Source organism: Leptinotarsa decemlineata, unplaced genomic scaffold (genome assembly GCF_025532065.1).
Source record: "Leptinotarsa decemlineata unplaced genomic scaffold, Ldec_3_MD MMD2_tig00001393_RagTag_RagTag, whole genome shotgun sequence".
NCBI classification, from domain to species: Eukaryota; Metazoa; Arthropoda; class Insecta; order Coleoptera; family Chrysomelidae; genus Leptinotarsa; species Leptinotarsa decemlineata.
Window position 1 is genome coordinate 9,784,136 of NW_027412562.1, and position 9,866 is coordinate 9,794,001.

Sequence of the window (9,866 nt, forward strand, 5' to 3'; positions counted from 1 at the left end):
TACCGGGTGATCCTCTACAGATACCCTCAGAATTTTGCACCTTTCAACTAACACGCATAAGATTCTCATTTCCAAAAAACCAGAATATCTCTTTCGTGAGCTGACAACTTTTTCCATTGTAAGTAGATCACATACTCAAAATAGTAAATTACTAATCATACCTAGATATCGTTATGCCATTTTCACCCGCAGCTTTTCATTCAATGCTCCTAAATTATATAATCAATTACCCAGTGATTTTAGATAGTACTCTCTCTCTCTCTACTTTTAAAAAAGTTTGAAGATTATGTAAAGAAGCAGAGGAAAACTGAATTCAAATATGACACGGCATGGCATTGTACTTTCTGAAATCACGATATAAAAGTGAGTTTCTTATATATTTTCATCTGTTTATGGTATTATATTATCTTTCTTGGCGTTTCTTCACCTTTTCAATTTGACTGGTTTTTTTGTTTGCGGTTGAGTTGAAAAACAACTTTTGCTGATACTTCGCCAATTCGTCACTCTTTTACTAGTGTAAGTTTGTTTTTGTTTATGAAGTTGATGAATGAAGCCGATTTTTCATTATTATTATGTGAATGATAATGCCCGCCTTGGACCGATGAAAATGTTGAGAAATTGAAGAAAATTATTATGGAGAATCGTCGAATCACTATCAGAGAAGTTACTGAGGATGTTGGCATATCGGTTGGCTCACGCCATGCAATTTTTTAGTAAATTTTGGGAATGAAGCGTGTGTCAGCGAAGTTCGTTCCAAAATTGCTGAATTTTGACCAAAGAAACCGTCGCCTGAGCATTGCTCAGGAATTTCTGAATGACTTCAACGGCGATCCAGATTTGCTTGAAAGAGTCACAAATGGTGACAAATCATGAGTATATTGTTTTGACATTGAAACCACAGTCCAATCATCTCAATGGAAGAGCCCAGGATAGCCAAGCCCAAAAAAGCACGCCAAGTTCGATGAAATGTCATGGTATTGCTGACAATTTTCTTCGATTACCTCGGGAATTCTTGCCAGATGGTCGTACGGTCAATAAGGAGTGTTGCCTTGAAATTAGGTATTTCGGTTTTTTGTTAATAATATCAAAAATATAAATACTTGAGAAATGAAACAAAAAAATTCTCAAAGAGGAGGAAATTTCCCATAAAAAGTCCTGAATCCTGGAAATATACCTCCATTATTTATAATTTTAATTTAACGCTGAAAATAACGTTTACCGAAAATAATTTTTTTAGAACATTGAATGTTTTTTTGAAAATTTAAAAAAATTATGGCTCATTCATAATATTTCAAGGAATAAGCTCCACGTTGGAGGAACATTATCATCCTCATTTTTCATGCTTTTGTTAACTAATAAATTATTATCGGATCTCTACTTTGATGAATAGTTTAATATTTTCAATAATAACCTGAAAAAGTTTCGTCTCGTGAAGCTCTTCTTATATGCATTCTCAAGAAGGCTATGGGATAAAAGTTTATGATGTTTTTATTTTATTTATTATAATATTTTTAGGTGAATTTTTTTATAAATATCAAAGGAATGGGGTAATATTTTTTCCTGTTTAATTTTATTTCAAAGTGTTTCAATCAATAAATGATAGTAATTAATCAAGGTTGTGATTTTTTTAAGTCATTTGTTAACAAATTGTTTATAAACAAATAGAAAAATAATTAGCTGTGAAAATATTTTCTGCCATCCTCTTGTGATGAAATAATAATGATCATATATTCTTTTTTGCAAATTTTTCTAATTATTAACAATATCAGTCAATAATTGAACAGTGTGAATTCTTATTAGTCTATGTACCAAAAGATTTGAATATAAATGATGAATTAAATTAAAAACATCGATACAGGAATGAAGTGTATTCCTGTACCCGCGACACACAAAAAATATCTGAAAGACACCAAACACTTCGAATCAAAATTAAAAAAAAAGACAGTAGCCGTGGCAGGTGAGTTATTTTCACGATGATGGATTAGTTTCAATAGCCATGATTTTTTCAACTCAGCAGTTGAGTTTTCTAGTCAGATTTTATGAAATTTCAAGTATTTATGTAGATAGTCATCCTTTAATGTTTCATATAAATATGAACGCCAGTTTGTTTATACCCTAAATAAAAAAGCATTATATTTCACTTAATCCTCTCCTTAAGATATTTTCAGTATCATCCTGCTCTAGATCATTGAAACTCTTCGTTCTCCTCATGAATTGCGGATTCTTTTCATAAAACTTTTTTTGAAATTTAGTGAGGATGCTTCTTCTACGAGTATTTTTGTGATAGTTGTATATTGTGGTTTCCATATAGTTTGACATCAAATCACCTCCGCCGCCATTTTCTGTAAGGAAATGCCAATTGTAACCATCTCTTGAAAATTCTGGTCGACCAACTTCCCTTTCCTAAAAAAAATCTCTAAAGTTTGTGTCCAAAGTTGCTTCTACTTATAACCAACTTATTTGGTTCATATTTAAATTTTTGCCAAACTAGCTGGAGAAACCTGAAAATTGCTGCTGAGTGAACTCACCCCATTCACTACGCCATTTGCTTCTTCAGTTTCTAAATCTGAGCATATTTTTAGAAATATTTGAAAACAAATCATCAATAACACACTTATTGCCAAACTCACGAAGAAAATCATTCCACTTCAAATGTTAGTTTTTGACATTTTCGGTTGACAGAGAAAAGTATAGGGTATTTCATTAAGTGCTTCCTATCTTTGAATTTAAATAAAACAAAGTGTGTGTGAGATATCGAAATTTTTTATACGTTTTGACAGACTTATTGATGCCATTTGTGTGGGATATAATATCGTTGAAATGTCCGCTACGTATTCTATGGGTGAAGCGCATCCAAAAAGTCCAATTTTCCATGACTCTGGCGGCGTAGTTATAAGGATGATTTGAGTAAATGGAAACTAAATATTCTGAAGGCTGCTACCACAAAATATACATTCGAGAATGTTTGGAAATCAAATGGAGAAATATTTGTGAAGATTGACGAGGTTAAAAAAAATTGATCAGGAGTGTAAGTGATATATGATATAGTCGACAACTTAGGAACACATGCACCTATACTGTAGCATTGTTCAATAGATGATTTTTTTTATTTTTCTTGGCTAACCTAATTTGTTACTGGATTTTTTATATCTCTTGTTACTTTGATATTTTTGTTATAAAATTTAATTAATTTAAAACTCTCACCTTCATAATGGACGATATTGAATGTTACTACCAAAACTTTAGGGGTTTGAGAACAAAGTTGATAGACTTGAAAATGAGTATTGAAGGGGAAATCTATGACAATCCTTGGTACATAAACTTGGCTGCATGATACATTTTTTGATTCAGAATTATTAAATTTGGAAAGGTATACAATTTTTCAATGTGACAGAAACTCGCAATTATCATGAAAAGAAAGGAGGGGTGGGGTAATGATCGGGGTGAATAGGGACTTCAAGGTTTCGAATTGGGGAATGAAAGATGGTACATATGAGACGCTCTGGGTTAAAATGAAATTAAAAAAATTACATACAATCACTTAATTTGCTGTTTACCTACCACCTAAATAGAGTTTTGAAGATTACAATAGTTATTTGGAATATTTCGAAAACACAATATCTGACGAGAGAAACGTATATGTCTTTGGCGACTTTAACTTACCAAATCTAGAACACGAAAATATGAATAAGAAACATCAATTTTTTTTCGATTTCCTGGAAATTAATGAATTTGAGAACTGTAATGAAATTATTAATATCAATAACCGTAAATTAGACCTTGTATTAGTCACACAGGAAAATGCATCTTGTATTTATGTGTCGAAGTCAGACTTTCCGCTTTTAGAGGAGGATATTAACCATCCTGCCTTGTATATTGAAATATTCGCTACAGATGAGATCATTAAAAAAACTCGTGATACCGAATCAGTAAAATATTTTATATATTTCAATTATGTGATTTTCACAGATTGACTCAGTCTTATCAAAATATTGACTGGATACCATTATTTCAATTGATTGAGGTTGATATTGCTGTTGATTTTTTTTCTATTCAGAATTATACAGGGCTTTTCGTGATGAGCGTTAATTAGCCGTTTCTGACAAACTATTCAACGGAACAACCTGAAAATTTCACAGTGTGCATTAATCAATATGACCTACACGCCTAACATATTTCAGACGAAGCGGCGTTGTCGCTTCTACTATAAAGTAGCGGCTTCTTTTCAAATGGAACACCCCGTATATAATATCATATTATGATTCATTATACCGTTTAGAAGATATAAATTAATTTCGATATTTTTTTTTACCAAACATGAACTTTTATAAATGCTGATACTATGAGGATCTTCACTACGAGTCATATTTTCATTTGCCTCATACAGGGTCTTCAAAAAATGCAGATACTTTGATCTCATGAAAAAATTTGTGGAGCTCAATTTTTTCAAATGGAACACCCTGTATATTTCAACATTTTTGAGCTCTACATCCAATTTTAGATCAATTTTGTTCAGATAATACTATTTCAAACGGAAACTGACGTGGTTTTCTTGCTTGTTTTTTGAATTCATCACTTATTTTGGATATTCAACATTTTTTTATACTTAGTAATATTTCTTTTTGATCCAATATTTTAACTGTCTCAGATCAGTCAATTCGAAATTGGTATGTACTTACCTTAGAAAAAATTACAATTTGGATACATTGAGGTATTGGTCTCTAACGTACAACAGTACACATTAATATTTTTTAATTGTGTGCTTTGGAAAAATGAATAAACCAATTATTTAACGTCAGACTTCCGTTGGTGGTTTTGACTGATTGTGATAGCTACCAATTATAATAGAATAATGTCAAGATTAGGTTACAGTAATGAAGAGTTCTTGAATTTATTAATAATTTATGGTGAGTGCAATAGAATTGCAAGTAGAACATGCCGAGTATTTCATGAAAGATATCCACAACTTCCGAAGCCGAATAATAATGTGATAAATCGACTACTAAAAAACTGTAGGTTGAATGGAACCTTCCGTCCAAAAATCATCCGTAAGAAGACTAAAGTGGATGATGATGACAATGGTATAACAGTTTTGGGATACTTTCATGCATTCCCAAATGCTTCTCTGCACGAGGCTGAAAGGGAGATAGGTATACCCTACGTGACAATTTGTCGAATTCTTAATAAGCATAAATGGCATCCCTATAAGTTCTACTGTGTCCAACATTTGAAAGAGACTGATTTACCTCGTAGAGTGGAGTTCTTTGAATGGTTACTTGTCAAGACTCAAGAGGATGAACATTTCCTTGACAATATCATATGGACAGATGAGGCCAAGTTCACAAAAAATGGAGTTTTCAATAGACACAACAGTCATTATTGGGCGCCAGAAAATCCCCATGTTGTCCACCAAAGGGGTTTTCAAGAAAGATGGCAATTCAATGTATTTTGTGCCATAAGAATGAGTCAATTTTTTATATCGAGTTTTATGACGATAATTTGAATACATCAAAATATGAAGATTTACTGAGGAATGGAATTCAAATGATTTTAAATAATAGACCAGGAAGAGAACGTGTATGGTACCAAATGGATGGTGATCCACCCCATAAATCTCATTCAGTCAGCGAAGCTTCAACCGAAATCTTCGAAGACAGATGGCAATCCATCAGATTATTTCGTGTGGGGTTTTATTAAAAATATGGTTTACTCTACTCCAATAACAACAATGGAAGATATGAAATCGAGAGTTACAACTGCTTTCAATAGTTTGACTCCACACTTGATCAGAAGCGCTACACATGACAATCTTTTGAAGAGATTACATGTTTGTTTAAGTAGAGGTGGAGATGTGTTTGAACATATTCTGAAATACAGTGACGATTGAATTAACTCATTAATTTATGGATTTATTATTTTCAGTTCGTGTTTCAGCGTTAATAAAACTATTGTTTGAAGAGAAGTTTCAATCGATGGTTGAGGAGTATTTTAATGATTATCTTTTCATTGTATTATCTGTGACTAATTGAGAAACATCAAACGGAATCTGTTTTACAAAAATGAGTGATGAACAAGGAAACCATGTCAATTTCCAGTTGATCTCGAAAATGGTTCAAAATAGAAATAGTATTATCCGAACAAAGTTAATCTGAAATTGGATGTAGAGCTCAAAAATGTTGAAATATACAGGGTGTTCTATTTGAAAAAATTGAGTTCCACTCATTTTTTCATGAAATCAATGTATCTGCATTTTTTGAAGACCCTGTATGAGGCAAATGAAAATATGACTCGGAGTGAAGATCCTCATAGTATCACTCCACTTCTTTTCAAATTTGATCGTTTTAGTGCAAGAGAGTTCAAGATTATCAGCATTTATAAATGTTCATGTTTGGTAAAAAAAATATCAAAATTAATTTATATCTTCTAAACGGTAATAGATAGGTATAGGGAAATAGTATATGAATTTGTTGATAAAGTGATAATGAATCATAATATGATATTATATACAGGGTGTTCCATTTGAAAAATCAAAGAAGCCGCTACTTTATAGTAGAAGCGACAACGTCGCTTCGTCTAAAATATTTTAGGCGTGTAGGTCATATTGACTTATGCCTACTGCGGAATTTTCAGGTTGATCCGTTGAATAGTTTTCCAGAAACGGCTAACTAACGCTCATCATGAAAAGCCCCTGTATAAGGTTTTAGACACAGTCGTTCTAAAAACTTCCAAAAAAAGAAAAAATACCCCATATCGTTTACTAAAGACATCAATGAATGTTTATTGAATAAAAATAAATATAGAAAACTTAACATTTATCAAACAATTATATGACCTTATATAACATTGAAAGAAGCCACCTTAAACGCTTGATAAAACAGGGTTTTGATAACTACATCAATGGTATTAAAAATGCTGTTAAAACTGACACCAGCACATTTTGGACGTATACATAAAGTAACAAAAAAATTCTTCCCCGTCTTCGGTCTTTGAATACTATAATATGAAACTCAGCTGAGGTTCCAAATAACTTTGGTAAATCTTTTGAATATGTATATTGCAAGCAAACGGTTTGGTTTATATAATATTCCACCTTATATTATAAAAGGTTGTTCGGAGTTTTTCCAAGAACTGTTGATTTATATATATAATCTTTCATTGAGACAAAATGAGTTTCCATCACGATAGAAACGTGCTATTGTAACTCCTGTACACAAATCTGGTAAAATGTCACTTATAGAAAATTACCGGCCATTTGCTGTGTTACCTGTTCCTGGTAAATTGTTCAAACAGATAATATATGCTAAAGTGTGGCACAAAGTAAATAATTTAATAAATGAAGAACAGCACGGTTTTGTGCCAAAAAAGTCAACTTCCACAAATCTTTTAGTCAAGACGTACTTAGAAGTCTCGGAAATTCTACTCAGGTCGACGTGATATACACAGATTTTCAAAAGCGTTCAACAAAGTAAATCGTGATGTATTGTTAAATAAACTTCATGTGGAGCTACTAAAGGAAGTGTGAAATTTTTAGCATCATATTTAAATGACAGAACGTTCAGAGTGAAATTTGGTACCAACTATTTAGATGAGTACCAGTCAAAATCAGGAGTGCCCCAAGAATCAAATCTAGGATTTGGGTTTTGTTTTGAGGCAAAGTAAACATTTTAGAAATTAACAAACAGTCATTAGGATATATAACGCTCTGGTGAGACCCAGACACCGAATATTGTGCAGCCGTTTGGCACCCGTATCATTTTATATATAAACATAATTAGGAAAAAATTCAAAATAGATTACTGCGGCATTTATATTCTATGAAATATAGAGTCTACCCAAATTATAATTCTGTGAGAACTGATGATCTTAGGAAAGAATTTGAAATCTCGAGTTTAGAGAATAGAAAGAAGCTTATACATAATAATCGCAATTTGTTACCAAATTTATAATAATTATCTTAACTGTCCCAAGTTACGTAGTTCAATGAACCGAAAAAACCCATTCAAATTTATAAGATCAACCCCTTTTTTCGAAATTTCATTAGTCACCACGACTCAAGAAAGGTACCCCAATCGTAACGATGCTGAAAGTCACAAATAATACACTATTAATGTCCGAACTCAGCTTTGTCCAACCCCCTAGAGAGATTTTTACTGTCATATTTTTGGATTAGTTACTTTTTTATTTTTTTCTTATTACATAGGTATAGCTTTAGTTTCTTTTATTGTATACTGGCTATGAATTTACGATACATCTATAACGATTTTCTCATGTAATTAGGTTACACCTGTATGAGAATAAATACATAAATAAATAATTTGACCGATGGCATGTGTTGTGTTGGCTTTGAGAACTGCTGTGGTTTGTTGCTTATTCGCATACATCTGCGACTTGAGAAAACTCCACAAGTGAAAGTCTAGCGGCGTCAAATCACACAATCTTGGTGGCCAGTTCACATCACCTCTACGTGAGTTTATCATACCCTCAAATTGCTCGTGCAGAATATTCAATCTGACATGAGCTGTGTGGCACGAGGCGCCGTCCTGTCAAAACCACCTGTCGTTTTTGTCCAGATCATCTAATTTAAGGCAATAGAAATTGGTAATTGTCGACTTATAGTGCTCGCCGTTTACAGTGATGGCCTGACCAACGTCATTCTCAAAGAAATATAGACCAATGACTTCGCCAACCCAAAATTAACACCAAACAGTGACTTTTTCGAGATGCATTGAATGCTCCTGGATATCATGTGGATTGGTACCTATTGTCCAAAATTTGACAATTCTGTTTATTCACGTACCCATTCATCCAGAAATGGATCTTATCGCTGAAGATGATTTTTCGATGAGAATTAGGGTCGGTTGCCAACTGCTCCAGACCCCATTCAGCTAACACACGTCGTTATCTATGGTCGTTTACCTTCAGTTTCTGGGTCAGTTGAATTTTGTACGGGTGCAGGCCCAAGTCACGACACAAAATTGCCAAGTTGTGATCTGCGTATAAGGCCGAGTTCTTGTGAGCGACGCAAAATCGACTGCCTGGGATTCGCCTGCATACTCTCTATGAAAAACTTCAACTCGAAGTGGAGCAAGACAAAATTGAATGGGTGTCAGAATTCAAGTATTTGGGCTTCGTGTTGGATGAATCACTAACACTCAATGCACACTGTGTCTACATTTGTAAGAAGATATCAAAAAATTTTTTTTTCTCCAGGATTTCATCGGAAGTTTCCATGTTTTCAAAAATAACAATATACTGAACCATTATACAGCCCCATTCTGATCATTGTTCCACTCTGCTTTATCTTTTAGATAAGAACAATATACAGAAGTTACAGAAACTGCAAAATCGAGGTTTAAGAATCATCTTAAAATGTAATATATACTTTCCCATTCAATGGATGCTGAGTGCTCTCTAGTGGTATGATGTGGCAGATAAACTATATTACTCAAGTATGATATTCATTTATAAAATAACTCGAAATTTATTACCGAAATATTTTGATTCCTTCATTACGTACAATAATCAAATTCATGACTACAACACAAGAACCACCAATCAATTTCACATTTTTAGGACAAAAACAAAGCAATCTACGAAATCGTTGTTTTTCAGAGGATTGAATGATTTCAACCAATTACCATGCCACATTAAAGATTCTGTTCTTTATATTCATTCAAGGCTCAGTTGAAAATATGTATTACATCACGTACTCTATGAATTTTCTGAATTTATTTTTATTTTTATGTTTTACATCATCGAATTGTTTTATTGGTTCGAGATTTTATGTGTTCTGTATACATTATGTTACATCGTGTTACATTGTGATATGTTAAATATTTTATTACCTACCCACTCGAATAATTGTT

The 9,866-nt window shown here is 32.8% G+C and overlaps 1 long non-coding RNA gene across 1 annotated transcript; it reads right to left on the reverse strand.

Annotated features, from left to right (window-relative positions):
• Nucleotides 1-2,054: 2,054 nt before the first annotated feature.
• Nucleotides 2,055-2,708, reverse strand: LOC141482578 (uncharacterized). Its single transcript, XR_012465595.1, has 2 exons — nucleotides 2,529-2,708; nucleotides 2,055-2,403 (listed from the first exon to the last, which is right to left on the reverse strand). It is a non-coding gene; the product is annotated as an uncharacterized lncRNA (long non-coding RNA).
• Nucleotides 2,709-9,866: the final 7,158 nt, after the last annotated feature.